This window comes from Vulpes vulpes, chromosome 13 (genome assembly GCF_048418805.1).
Source record: "Vulpes vulpes isolate BD-2025 chromosome 13, VulVul3, whole genome shotgun sequence".
Lineage (NCBI taxonomy): Eukaryota > Metazoa > Chordata > Mammalia > Carnivora > Canidae > Vulpes > Vulpes vulpes.
Window position 1 is genome coordinate 9,793,991 of NC_132792.1, and position 12,946 is coordinate 9,806,936.

Genomic DNA, 12,946 nt, shown 5'->3' on the forward strand with positions numbered 1-12,946 from the left:
CCCACTGTAAAAATGTGATAGTTTGGATATTACAATTTTTTAAAAGCCTCTGTTCCTTTGTTGTCTGTTAGCAATTGGATGGCCCTACTGTTAACATCTTGAAAGTATGTTGGGAGGCTCCTGTGGAGTACTGGACTTTGAGATTTTCAGCTAAACCTAGGAAGTTGGCTTGGTCACATCTTCCATTTTTGTGGCCATGGCCATGAGTTCGTGTGATAGTACAGCTTCAGACTGACTAGTGTTAAAGTCGACTTTTGGAGGAATCAGAATCTGTTCTTACTTGCTTCCTTAAGCCCCAGGACATTTATGATCTTGTGCCTCTGCAGACAAAAATAACCCCTTTAGAGTGAGGTACACATGTTCTTTTAAAAATTGTTCTGGGGGTTGGGGGAGCGCCTGAGTGGCTCAGGTGGTTAAGCATCTGCCTCTGGCTCAGCTCATGATCTCTGGGTCCTGGAAGGGCCTCACTTCAAGCTCCCTGCTCAGTGGGGAGCCTGCTTCTCTCTTTCCCTCTGCCTCTCTCCCCGTGCTCATGTTCTGTCTCTTTCTCTGTCTCTGTCTGTCCCTCTCAAATAAATAAAATCTTAAAATTATTATGGATCATAAGAAAATTCAGCAAGTGCAAGATCTTTTGATAAAACAGTACGATGTAGTCAAGTTTGTTTACATTAGCATCAGGGAAGAAAGGGAGAAAGAAAATCCCAAATATGGATAATTCAGAAGTCATTTTTGTCGTCTTTTCAGCAATAGATTTAGTCTTTTCAACATGTATGTTTTTGACTGACATAAAAAATAGTTTCAACTCCCTCAGTACATGTCAGCTAACAAGGATTGAGTGTGTACAACAAAGGGACTAATCACAGGTAGTCAAAGGAAAAGGGGCAGTCGGAGCTTTAAATTTTAACCCACACCATGCAACCTGCATGAGGACAGTCACATTTTTAGTACTTCATCCTTCAGCAGGCATGTACTAAAGCGCTTGCTATGCATCAGGGAGTTCTAAGTACTGGCCGCCAGAGCTCCAGGCTCAGGGAGCGTCTAGCAGAGTCTCCAAACTAGAGTGGCCAGGCATAGTGAACTACGGGTTTCTACTTTTGTTTCATCCCCTGGTCCCTGCCCTGAAAAGCTTATATATTTAATTGGAGGAGAAAAAGCACCATAGAACTAAATCATCGAGATGGAGACTATAAATGTTAAGTGACACGGATGGTACATTAGAAGTACTAACAGACCTATATGGTTCATACGAGTTTACTAGTTTACTTCACCCGTATGCCCTAAATATATGTATGAGATAGCTCTGTCCCTTTCATCTTTCCATCTGCTAATTTAATCTTGTGCTGAGAGCTGGGTTTGTCCTTCCTCCTACCCTAAGGTTATTGGCCTCTATCCCTGAGTCTCTCCTGTAAAAAGTTTAAAAGGAGATGAAGGACTAGCTCCCCTGCTAGGACTTTTGACCAGTCGATCATCTGAACCCTCAGGGGGCTTTGCCCTAATGACAATGGATACCGGTTTTCTCTTTGTTTCTCAATTGATTTTGTGACTTAAAAACAGGACATTTATCAAAGGCTAAAGAGATTGTCGATGTGGGGAGAGGGCATTAAAAAAGAAGCCATTATCCAAATGCCCGGTGGAGAGGGAGTCACTTAGGATGTCCACTTAGAGTGACTTGCATAAACAGAATGTAAGCGAATGAGTGAATGACTCCCTAAGTAATAATACTTATTATAAGAGCTAACAGGTAGGAAGTGCTTGCTCTTTGCTGAACTTCCCACAGTACTGAGGCCTTCTGTACCTAACTCCTGACTCCTCCCAAGAGCCCCACAGGGCTATTCTTCAGGTGAGAAACAAACATCTCAGGCTTCAAGAAGTTATATTAAACCTGTGGAAGGTTTCATGGTCAACCAGCCAGTGGCTGAATGGAACCAAGAACCGGATCTTCCTAACCTGAGTCCACTTAAGTCATAGCAAGTCATATCTTCCTCTAATGATGTTAGGAGTGTAAGCAAAGGACATTGTGGGAATGTCGTCTGCAGAGAAGTGATGAATATTATTAGGGAAACCTATGTGAATACAAAGAATCCAAATAGCGAATAATGTGCATTGGGATAGCAAAGGGCTACTGCATGTGAAGCTTTTGGTACAGATCCCTGTGATAGCTTTCCCAGCATGTCATGGGGTCCAGTGAAATGCTCATAGAGAAGTCCATTTGAATAGTGGAGTTTGGGAGTTGCTTAAGCCACAGATCACTTGTTAATTGTGACTTGAGGCTAGTGTAACCTGTCTGGTCTTTAGTTCCTTCGCTAATGGGGATGATTGGTTATAAGAAGGAATGAAATAATCCATCATTAGTAAGTGCCTATAATGCAGCAGGAATTTTTTAAGCACTATGTTTAGAGCATTGGAAAACAGATCAAGGAGTGCACTCATCAAGCTTATTTCCTAAGACGAGTAGTCAAGAGATAAGCAAATACACAGTTTGTTAGGTGGTGATTAGTGCTACGAAGAATGAATGAAGAGAGGTACAAGAGCATGAGAGTAGGCTTCAAGAGCAGACACTGAGTTAGCTGCGTAGATATGAGGGCAGGGCAGTGCAGAGGTAATTAGGAGGTCATATGGTGGACGAAAAACATGGAAGGAGAGGTTGGGAAGGGGGGGGCACTGTGGCCATTGTAAAACCTTTGGCTTTTACTCTAAATGAATAGGGAGCCTTTGGAGAATTTTGAGTAGAACAAGACAACCATGATTTCCTTTAAAATCGGTGTCCTTCTGGCTGCTGTGGAAGGAGTGAGTACCGGGTAGAAGAGGGAGTTGGGTTAGACTACAGGAGTAGTCCAGGTGAAGTTATCATCCAGTTGATCATATATCTCCTTTATTGATCTGAAAACATACACAGACATTTGAACAGATGGAGAAAAAACTAAGATTGTCAGTTACAACCACTGGGCTGGGCAGGTGCTTACCAGACCATTGGTTTTCTGACCATAAATTACACATGGTGCTTCAGAAAGGATGAGTTGTGAAAGTTGCTTTGGCCCTGCCCCATGATTACATGAGACTGTTGGATATGATCAGATTGATTAATTAAAATTATTTTTACGGGATCCCTGGGTGGCTCAGCGGTTTAGCGCCTGCCTTTGGCCCAGGGCGTGATCTTGGAGACCCAGGATCGAGTCCCACATCAGGCTCCCTGCATGGAGCCTGCTTCTCCCTCTGCCTGTGTCTCTGCCTCTCTCTCTCTCTCTCTCTCTCTCTCTCTCTCTCAGTGTCTCTCATAAATAAATACAAATCTTTAAAAAAATTATTTTTACCTTTATTCATCTCCTCTATTAGCATTATAAGTAGTAGTAATATTGGGCTAAGAGCGGATTTAGAGAAGAAATCAAGGGGAGTGATGTTCCTTTTTAGGATGAAGGGGTTGGATTTTCAAATAGGACTTTTCCTCTGGAGATTAGATATTTGTTTCTGCTTATCATTGGAACAGAAAAATAGTAATGCAAGGTGTTTTTTTTTTTTCTTGAACATCATAAAAGATTAAAGTATATTCAGTTTTATCGTAAGTCCTAAGAATCATTGTCTTAGCATAAAGAGGGAACCATATTCCAAATCACTGGTTCTTAATGGGTGTGACAGTGACTGTGCCCCCACTGCCCACCCAGGGACATTTAGCAATGTCTGAAGGTTGTTTTTTTCCCTTGTCCATAAACTTTTTTTTTAATAGTTTTTTTTTTTTTTTAAGAGCAACTTTGGGTTTACAGAAAAATTGAGTGGAAAGTACAGTGTTCCTTGTACTTCCTCACCACCCCTCTCGTCACCCTTTCATTAACACCTTGCATTAGTGTGGTACATTTTATCACATTTAGTGAGTTAACATTATTTTAACCAAAGTCCCTGGTTTGCATTAGAGTTGACGCTTTGTTTTGCACATTCTCTGGGTTTTGACAAACGTATGAGTATGATATGTATCCAGTACTACTGTGTTACACACAGTAGTTTTACTGCCCTGAAAATCCCGGTGAGTTCCGCCTATTGACCCTTCACTCCCTCCTTCTAAACCCCTGGGAGCCACTGATCTTTTTCCTGTTTCCATAGTCTTGCCTGTTTCAGAATGCCATGTGCTTCCGATTGCACAGCACGGAGCCTTTTCGACAGGCTTTCCCTTAGCAGCATGCGTTTAAGTTTCCTCCACTTCTTTCTAGCTCACAAGCTCCTTTCTTCTTAGCCCTGAATAATAAATACTTCATTGTCTGGATGGACCACAGTTGGTTTATCCATTCTCCTGATGAAAAGGACGTCTTGGTTGCTTCTCTGGAGATGGTTTTGATTATTACCTCCTTGGAAGAAGCCAGGGATGCATGCAGCTAAGCATCCTCCAATACAGCCCCGCAGGACACACCCGCAGTAAGGAAGTACCCAGCTCAGAATGTCAGTATGCAGAGGTGGAGAAGACCTGTTCAGAATACATCCTAGGTAGGATAAAGCAGAGTATTTTAATCATACACTTTTTGTTGTGCTAGAGTGTAGTTTGAGAACCTCAGCTTTACAGCAATCCCAGCCACATGAGTTCCATTTTGCGGATGAAGAGACAATCTAACATGCCTCCGGTCATTCTGCTAGTAAACGGCCAAAGCCAGGATTCCGACCTGCAGCCTCTGCATCTGTGCCCAAGTACGACATTCGCACCACCCCCCCTTGGTGTTATTTTGGTCCTTCCCTCTGCATTATTTATGGATTATTTTGCTTTTGTTTTAACCAAAATGATCTTCCTTTTTTTCTTTTTTCCTTAATGACTTAAACGTTTTGTAATGTTTTCACTTCAATTCGGTAGGTCTTTGAGTACAAGTAGGTCACCCAGTGTTGCCAAAGCAGCAAAGATGAGAAGCCATGGTCCTCAGGGAACTTTCAGTCTAGTTGTCTTCCAATTCCGTCTTTCTTCATTGTCTCCCCTCCGATGTGACTGCCTCCGATGGTAAAGATACAGTGATACGTGTCCTCTCATGACCCAGCTCTTCCTCATCCCAGAACCAGAATCCTGTCTTCTCTAGAGAGCCATTTACTTAATGAAGTAATGAAACTTGAGGCATCCACACCCCCTGCACCCCGGCTGGTGTCTGTCTCAGGGCTTGGCTGCCATCTCTGGCCTTCCTCCTGTGGCCGTGAATCTAGTTCCCTGGCACATGGCAGCTGATCAGGATAAAGAAGTTGGTTGTTCTTTTTCAGTGCCCATTAGAGGCCTGCCCTCTCGATCTGTTCTTCCTGTTTGCTGTGAAGAACAGCTGGCAGTGTTGGTTTAAAAGCCAGCATTTTTATTTGTTTGGGATTTTTGCCTGTTCATTTTTAGCATTTCTCTCTCATCTCTTTCAGCCATGGAGATAGCTGTTCATAGTGGCACATGTCCTGTATCTGGGGAGAAGGAACGCCCTCCACCGTCACCCCACCCCCAACACATTGCACAAACACACATCCCATAAGATATCTTTGTTTTTTAGCAACCGGGCTGGTTTCTGATACATTAATTTAATCTTTTTTTTTTTTTTTAAGATTTTTAAATTTTATTTATTCATGAGAGACACAGAGGGGGGGGGGGGTGGCAGAGACACAGGCAGAGGGAGAAGCAGGCTCCATGCAGGGAGCCCAATGTGGGACTCGATCCTGGGACTTCAGGATCATGCCCTGAGCCGAAGGCAGGCGCTAAACCGCTGAGCCACCCTAATTTAATCTTTAGAGAAATTTCTGAAATACAAGGTTGGTACAGTGCCTTTCTGTTGGTTAGGGTAAGAAGCTATGTCTTTGGGTAAATGAGTGAGGGTCAAGTCTGTGCATGCATGCACATGTCATGTATAATGTTAGACAGCAGCCGTGGCCAGGCTCTTTGTTTACGTGCCTTTCTCTCCTTTTGGACCGTCCATTCTGGGAGCACAGAGATTATAAGTAAATATTGGAGTACCTACTGAGTAGCAGGCTCTGGATGTTGGGGAACCTCTGCCTTCATGGATGTTGCAATCTTGTCATTACATGTCTGACCCAGTCATTTTGCTTCTGCAGATTTTATCCTAATTTTGTCATAGTGAATGTGTGATACAGATTTAATTGAATGCACAGAGAAACAGAGGAAGAAGAAACCATTCTGTCAGTGTTCCTGCCCTGGACAGGCCCACATAAATAGCAGTGACCATTCAGGGTAGCAGATGCAGGTCGTTCATTCAGCAACTTTTGAGTGCCAGCTATATGCTGGGCACTGTTCTAGGAGCTCAGGCTACAGCTGTGAACACAGTAGACAAAAGTCTTTGCCTCCATAGAATGCTGTTCCAGCACACAATTTATATTCATCTCTTTAATTATGGAAATGTGTATAAAATGCTACCAGATAACAGGGAAGAAGCAGCAGTCTACTTGGATTAGTCACACCAGAATTTCATTGTTTTGTAGAACACACTCTTTTGTTTGTGGGTATTAAAAAGGAAGCCACCGTGTTCGTTTTACATATAGAAAGAATGAGGTTTTCTCCGGGAGTAAGCATTGATACATGTCATTTCACGGTTAGGAGGTGGAGGAAGGTAGTCTAATTAGTTATGTGAGCCACTTATCATTAGGATAGTCTGGATAAAATATAAGATACTATTTCTTGTCATGTCCTGTGTTTATGCTGGTTCCCCACATGCTCATCTGAACTAATGGGCTTTTTGGCATCATCTCCTCAAATGCATCATAGGGAATGAATTTCTGTACTAAGAACCCCCATTATAGCTTTGTCAGACAGGGTTTTGATTTAGTGATAACACGATGTGCTCTCCAGGCAAGGGGGGAGGGTCCCTGTCAGTCCTTAATTGCGATCAGCTCCCTTGTTAGAGCCGAGCCATCACCTCTCTGACAGATACTGTTCTGCTGAGACATGGCCCAATCCGGAGGTGAAGGGCCGGACGTCTCTTCTTCCCCTTCTTGGCCATGGAGGCCAGCCTCCAAGGGCTTTACTTTAAGAATCCAGTTGTTTTGGGATGCCCGGGTGGCTCAGCGGTTTAGCGCCTGCCTTCAGCCCAGGGCGTGATCCTGAAATCCCGGGTCGTGTCCCACGTCGGGCTCCCTGCATGGGGCCTGTTTCTCCCTCTGCCTGTGTCTCTGCCTCTCTTTCTGTGTGTGTCACGAATAAATAAATCTTAAAAAAAAAAAAAGAATCCAGTTGTTTAAAAGGGGGATAAGTAAAGCAGGGAAAGATGTTTTCTTTATAGAAATCATAGGTTTTCTGATGGCACGATCAAGTTTGAGTTGCATCAACTTCATTATGTGTTCTAGAAACTAAGAATTTGCTACACTAGTCTGAGAAATGGGATGACTATGATTCTCTACCTTGTGTGCACATTAGAATCACGCTGGGTGGGGATCCCTGGGTGGCGCAGCGGTTTAGCGCCTGCCTTTGGCCCAGGGCGCGATCCTGGAGACCCGGGATCGAATCCCACATCGGGCTCCCGGTGCATGGAGCCTGCTTCTCCCTCTGCCTGTGTCTCTGCCTCTCTCTCTCTCTCTTGTGTGACTATCATAAATAAATAAAAATTAAAAAAAAAAAAATTTTAGAATCACGCTGGGAACTGTTAAAAATCCCAGGCCACACCTCGGACCAGTTAAATCAGAAACTTAGGGGAGGGCTGGGGTGACCCCAGGTGATCCTGTTGTGCTGCCCACACTGAGAACTTTTGCAGCACATACGGTCATGCCACGCAAGGCATTTACCTTCTGAAAAATCAGGAAATTTACCTTCTAAACGTAAAAATTTTATCCTTTCCTTAAAAGAAGAAATGTGACAGGGTGAGTTCATGGAGATGCCCTAAAACTTGGTTTGATTTTAAATGCCTGCATTTAATTAAGGCTGAAAGCCACATATGTTGTTTCATGGCCCGATCAGTGGGAAATTCTGGGAACTTCTATCTTGTATTGACCATACAGTGTGTGTGTAAACACGCGCAGGGATTTTTCTTCTTACTGGGCCACAAAACTGTATGTGTTATAGTGTGTTTATTTTTCATTCCTTGTTTCGACTAACTTGTTTTTTGGGGAACTGCCTGACTCCTCGTTTAATTAACTTCCATCTCCTGCACATGTGGCTCATTTCACACTCCGTCTTAACTGCTAGTGGCTTTCTTTTCCACTGCAGAGGTTCATATGAAAAAATACCTAGCCTGTTCGTGCTGTTTGTTTCCCTGAAGCACATTATTTCTGATCTCGAAACGTAATGTTTTTCAATGTATTTTTTAATGGGAATTTGTTCGCTGAACTGCTTTTGCTGCTGTTGTTCCTTCTGGTTTGGGACTTACATAACTCTCTTCTGGAAAGGTCCTGCTACATTTCCATCTTCCTGATTACCATCTCTGTAAACCCTCCATCCCTTTGTCCTTTCCCCCCTCCCCCAGCCTCATTGTAACACAATGCTTGGTGTGCCCTTCTGCCTTGTTACAATTTATGGGGAGTGACAGCAGTGTGCACTTCTATAGTATGGCAACCAAGCCCATATATCACTGTGTTCTAGCAAACGTCCTGTCCGGATATGCATCCTTAGGGGTAGGGATGGTGTTACGCCAGGCTGTGCTGGCACACAGCAGAGTGGGCAGGAGACGTGACTCGTGGGTGATGTCTGCTTACTAGCACTACTGAGTTTATTGGTGACCTACTTTTACATCACCCATGCGTACACGCCGCACTAAAGCAGCATTGTCATTGCCAGAGCCTCCAAATGTTGGGGAGACAAGCAGCCAGTTTTTCAGAGTCTCTGGGCACCACAGAGTGTAGCACAGGCTCATCTGCACACAGCACAGTGTACAGCTTGCCCTTGAACGGCTCCCGGCCTGTCTGGTTGCCACTGTACCTGTTCCCACTCTCTCTCAGCCCCTGGGCAGGTGCGCAGGGGTATAGGCACACCCTGGTTAGCACCCAGCCCACCCCAACTGCTTCTCAGTCTCTCCTTTTAATCTTTTTCTTTAGCTTACCCTCTGTCCCCCACCTTCCACAGCCTTCTCTGTTATGAGGCCATTTGTTTCATCAATAAAGCTTTCTGTTTGTCTCTAAAGTTCATAGCCTTAGCCAGGCATTCTACTTAGGTGCTGAGGTGCAACGGAGTGTATGACACGTGGTTTCTGCCCCCACAACACCCAAAGTCTGGTGGGGGACAGCAAGCAGTAAACAGGAATTGACAGTGATGTGCATGGGGAGAGGGATGGGTGCCCAGGGCAGGGGAGCACCTCAGTGAGGACCTGAAGGAGAATTTCCAAAGGAAGTAACGGACCTGAATCAAGGACCTGAAGAATAGAGGTGGGGGAGAAACTACTGCTTCTGAGAAACCGTCTTTTATAGCTGGAGCATGTTGGGGAGACAAGATGGAACCGAGGCTGGAAAGGCCACAGGGCTTTATCCTGAGAGCAACAGAAAGCTTTCAGGCTTTGCAGCCCAGGATTGGCATGATTGACTTATAGGAGGGACCTGTCCTACTGTGTGGAGAGTGGACTGGACAGGACTAAAATAAACAAAGGTGGCCAGTGTGTAGCCTGTTCAGGATGACCCAGTGAGAGCTGCTGGGGGCCTGGCCCAGGAAGGAGAAATGGGTCGGAGAAGGGACCCAAGTGATATTGAACCCGAGACTACTCTCTGGGGACACAGTTGATGTCTGGCCCCTGAGTGTGAGGGCTTCTCCTGCCCTCCTGCTGCCTCAGGTCTCCATCTGTGTCCCACATCACATTGAGAAGAAGATGAACATAAGCTTCCTACTCATCAAGATGCTTTCATGGATCCAACTACCTACAGGGTTCTTATCCCTTTCTGGTTTCTGGGTTTCCAGATCCTTGGGCTAAAGCTGGGATTGGTTGTGCAATATCCATAACCATCAGGTAACTCTTTGTCATCTCTGTAGACCCTAGAGGCCAGAAAGTTAGAGTAGAATGACTCCTTAAGGTTCATCCTAGCCAGTCCACCAGGTTTTAGCAGTGAGTACTTGGTGGCCCAAGGAAGGGAAGTAACTTGCTTAAACCCATTCTGACAATTGGGACTGGAACCAGGTGTTTCGGCTACCAGTTAGGTGATTCTTTGGGCCAAACAACTGCTGCTTGAACTGTTCTAACTCACAAGTGTGTTACTCTGCTCATTCCGTGTCCCTTACTCTTTCTCAGCTGGAGTGGACCCTTCTGAAAATGTATGGCAGGTAAATAAATCAAGGCTGGTCTTGGGCGTGCCCTTCTTTTAGGGCCCTGAGCTTCCCCTGTAGAGATAGTGTGTTTTCTTCTAGCTTTGCCTGTCCTGTCATTTTTTAACTGCTTGTTTTCTTTGTCCCTGACAGCAATGAACTCAAATCCTGGATTGCTCTTTCTTGAGCCACTTGGTGGGTGGCAGGGATCAGGATCAGAAGGACTCGGGGCTTCCTTAGGGCTTCATTGTGGTGAGAGGTGTCCTTTGCAGCATGGCAGCCAGGAGCCTGGGCTTGGGAATAAAACTGTGTTTGAGTCCCAGGTCTGCCACTTGCCCCTGGGCAAGTTTCTCATCGGTGCAATTAGGGACAGTCCAACTGCAGATTTCAAAAGATAACATGTGTTGGGACACCTGGGTGGCTCAGCCAATTATGCATGTGACTTTGGCTCAGGTCATGATGTCAGATTCCCCGCTTCGTGGGGAATCTACTCTCTCTCTGCCCCCACTCATGTGCTCTCTCTCTCTCTCTCAAATAAATATATGTTAAGAAATGCAGTGCAGAGGCTGGCACTTAGCTGGTGCTCAGTAAATGGTGACTGTGTTTATACCAGCTTATTGTTCTCTGTCCCTTTATTACAGTTTGCCAAACCATAGATTTACCACCACATACCTATTGACCACCAGCTGTCCTATGTCGATTCTTTCATAGGATTTCACGAGCATGGGATCTTTGTTTCCACCTTTCTGAGTGACAGGTTATAAATTTTTGTCTCTCTCACCCGCCCTGAACCATGTCAGTTCACCTTGAAAGCTACCAGACTCTGGAAGCAGAGAGAACCAGTGGGCAGTGAGAGTCTTGAGCCTGAAGCAGGAGAACAGATAGAACATACGTGGGGGGCAAGTGTTAGCTGAATTTTTTTTTCCTTTGAAACTTTTTGTGTAGTCCCCCCTGTGCTCTGAAGAAACACAGGAGTGGGCAAGGTGGTACAAAGCCACCCTTCCTAGATGCAGGATTGGAGCGTGACAGGAGGTTAATATTTGAACAGGGAAATGTAATGAACCATCATCTTCCAGCTTCTGCTCAGCAAGGTAACAACTCAGGCTTAGGAAAAGAAAAGAGGAAAGCGAAGGTGGGAAGGACGATTTAAATAATGCAGGCGAGCCTGCTTACCATTCCCCCTAAGAACTCTGCCCGGGGGGTGAGCAGCCCATTCAGGGAGCTAAGGGCAAATCTCATGAAGGAGAACCTGCTTTATTACAGAGAAGCATCCAGGTGCAAACATCCACTTTCTCTGGTATGCAGTCAGCTAAATCTCTGCTTGTGGGAAGTGCCATCCTCAGAGGGGGGAATCTTTGAGAAGTCAGTACCCTGAGCAAGACTGCATACAGAAAAGAAGGCTGGGTTTCGACAGGTCTGAGGTTTCTTGTGAGAAGAGATGAGTTGAGGCATTAAAGTCTGACCAGCTCCCGGGAAAGGCTTGGACTGGGGTTTCACAGGAGAGCGAGGTGGCCCTTTGGCTCATTGCAGGAGAATCCAGCAGTCTTCTCTAATGGGTGGTATTTGGGGACCTGTCAAAGGAAGGGCTTTGGGAGCAAAAGTGGAACTGAAAAAGGGAAAAAAAAAATTCTGTTTAATAGAGCCCAGCTCCTAAACTTAATATATATCATTTTGCAGTGTACTACCGCCCAGACCTGGTCCAGAAAGGTTCCTGAAATCTAGTTAAGGACTGATTATTACAAATCTTCTTGTGCCACAGCTTCGTGATATTTTGAGGAACCATTCTGAAGACCAGTGACAGCACAGATAATAGCACAGCATTGGGCCCACCTCGTGCCCATCAGCGGGTTTGCAGCTTATTACAAAAGCCTCCCAGGGACTGGACACGTGTAGTTAACAGCTGCATTCATTGGGGTTTTTTTGCCAGATGTTTTGTATACATTATTTCATTTAAACCCTCTGGTAACTCTAGGGCAAGCATTGTTATTCCTGTTTTATAGGTGAGAACAGCCTGGCTAAGGATTTTTATGGAGCTTGCCTAGGGTCACACCACTGGTAAGTGTCAGAACTTAAGGAATTCAGCTCTGTGTGATTCAGAAACCACTGCTTTTTCCATAATAGTTCCTGGGTAATGACTCTAGTACAGTCTTTGCTGAAAAAGGAGTTAACGTCAGGGCTCTAAATTTTTCTGGGAGAAAATTTAGGACATCTTTATTATTGCCCTCTCTGCTGTATGCTAGGCCCTATCCACATTCCCATAGATTGGCTTTGTTCATCTTCTTGACTTCCAGATATGGTCATTTTAAAAAGAAGGCATCTTATCATCTTCTTAATGGCTTCCATTCTCTTCCAAGTTAAACCAGAGAGTCACTTGTCATTTGCCTCAGTAATTAGACTGTGACTTTAAGTGGCTGCTAGAGTTGGCCTTTGGCTGGCTTGACTTGTGTTAAAGTGGTTCTCTGTTTTCGGGCCAGGTGGGGACACATGACTCTTGACTCTCCCTCACCAGGAGCAAATCAGTGGCCCCGGTGGGAGAGCAGAGAGCCTAGACCTGCGGGAAGGCCACTGTGCACTGGACACTTCAGTCACCGTGAAGTCTTTGGACTTCACATTGTCTTGTGGACTCTCTCCAACAGTCTCAGGAAGACACTGTTGCTGTCACCAGGAGATGACAGGAGGTACACCTGATGTGTGCTGGATTTGGGGTTTGAAACCCAAACTCTGTCCTTCTGTAATTAGCATATGGTGAGGGAAAGGCCAGGGTGGCTTAAGGTGGACGTCACG

General features: G+C 45.0%; 1 protein-coding gene across 2 annotated transcripts in view; it reads left to right on the plus strand.

Moving 5' to 3' along the window:
* ASAP1 (ArfGAP with SH3 domain, ankyrin repeat and PH domain 1) overlaps positions 1-12,946 on the plus strand; it is a 357,684-nt gene that overhangs the window by 133,407 nt on the left and 211,331 nt on the right. The window lies entirely within an intron of this gene.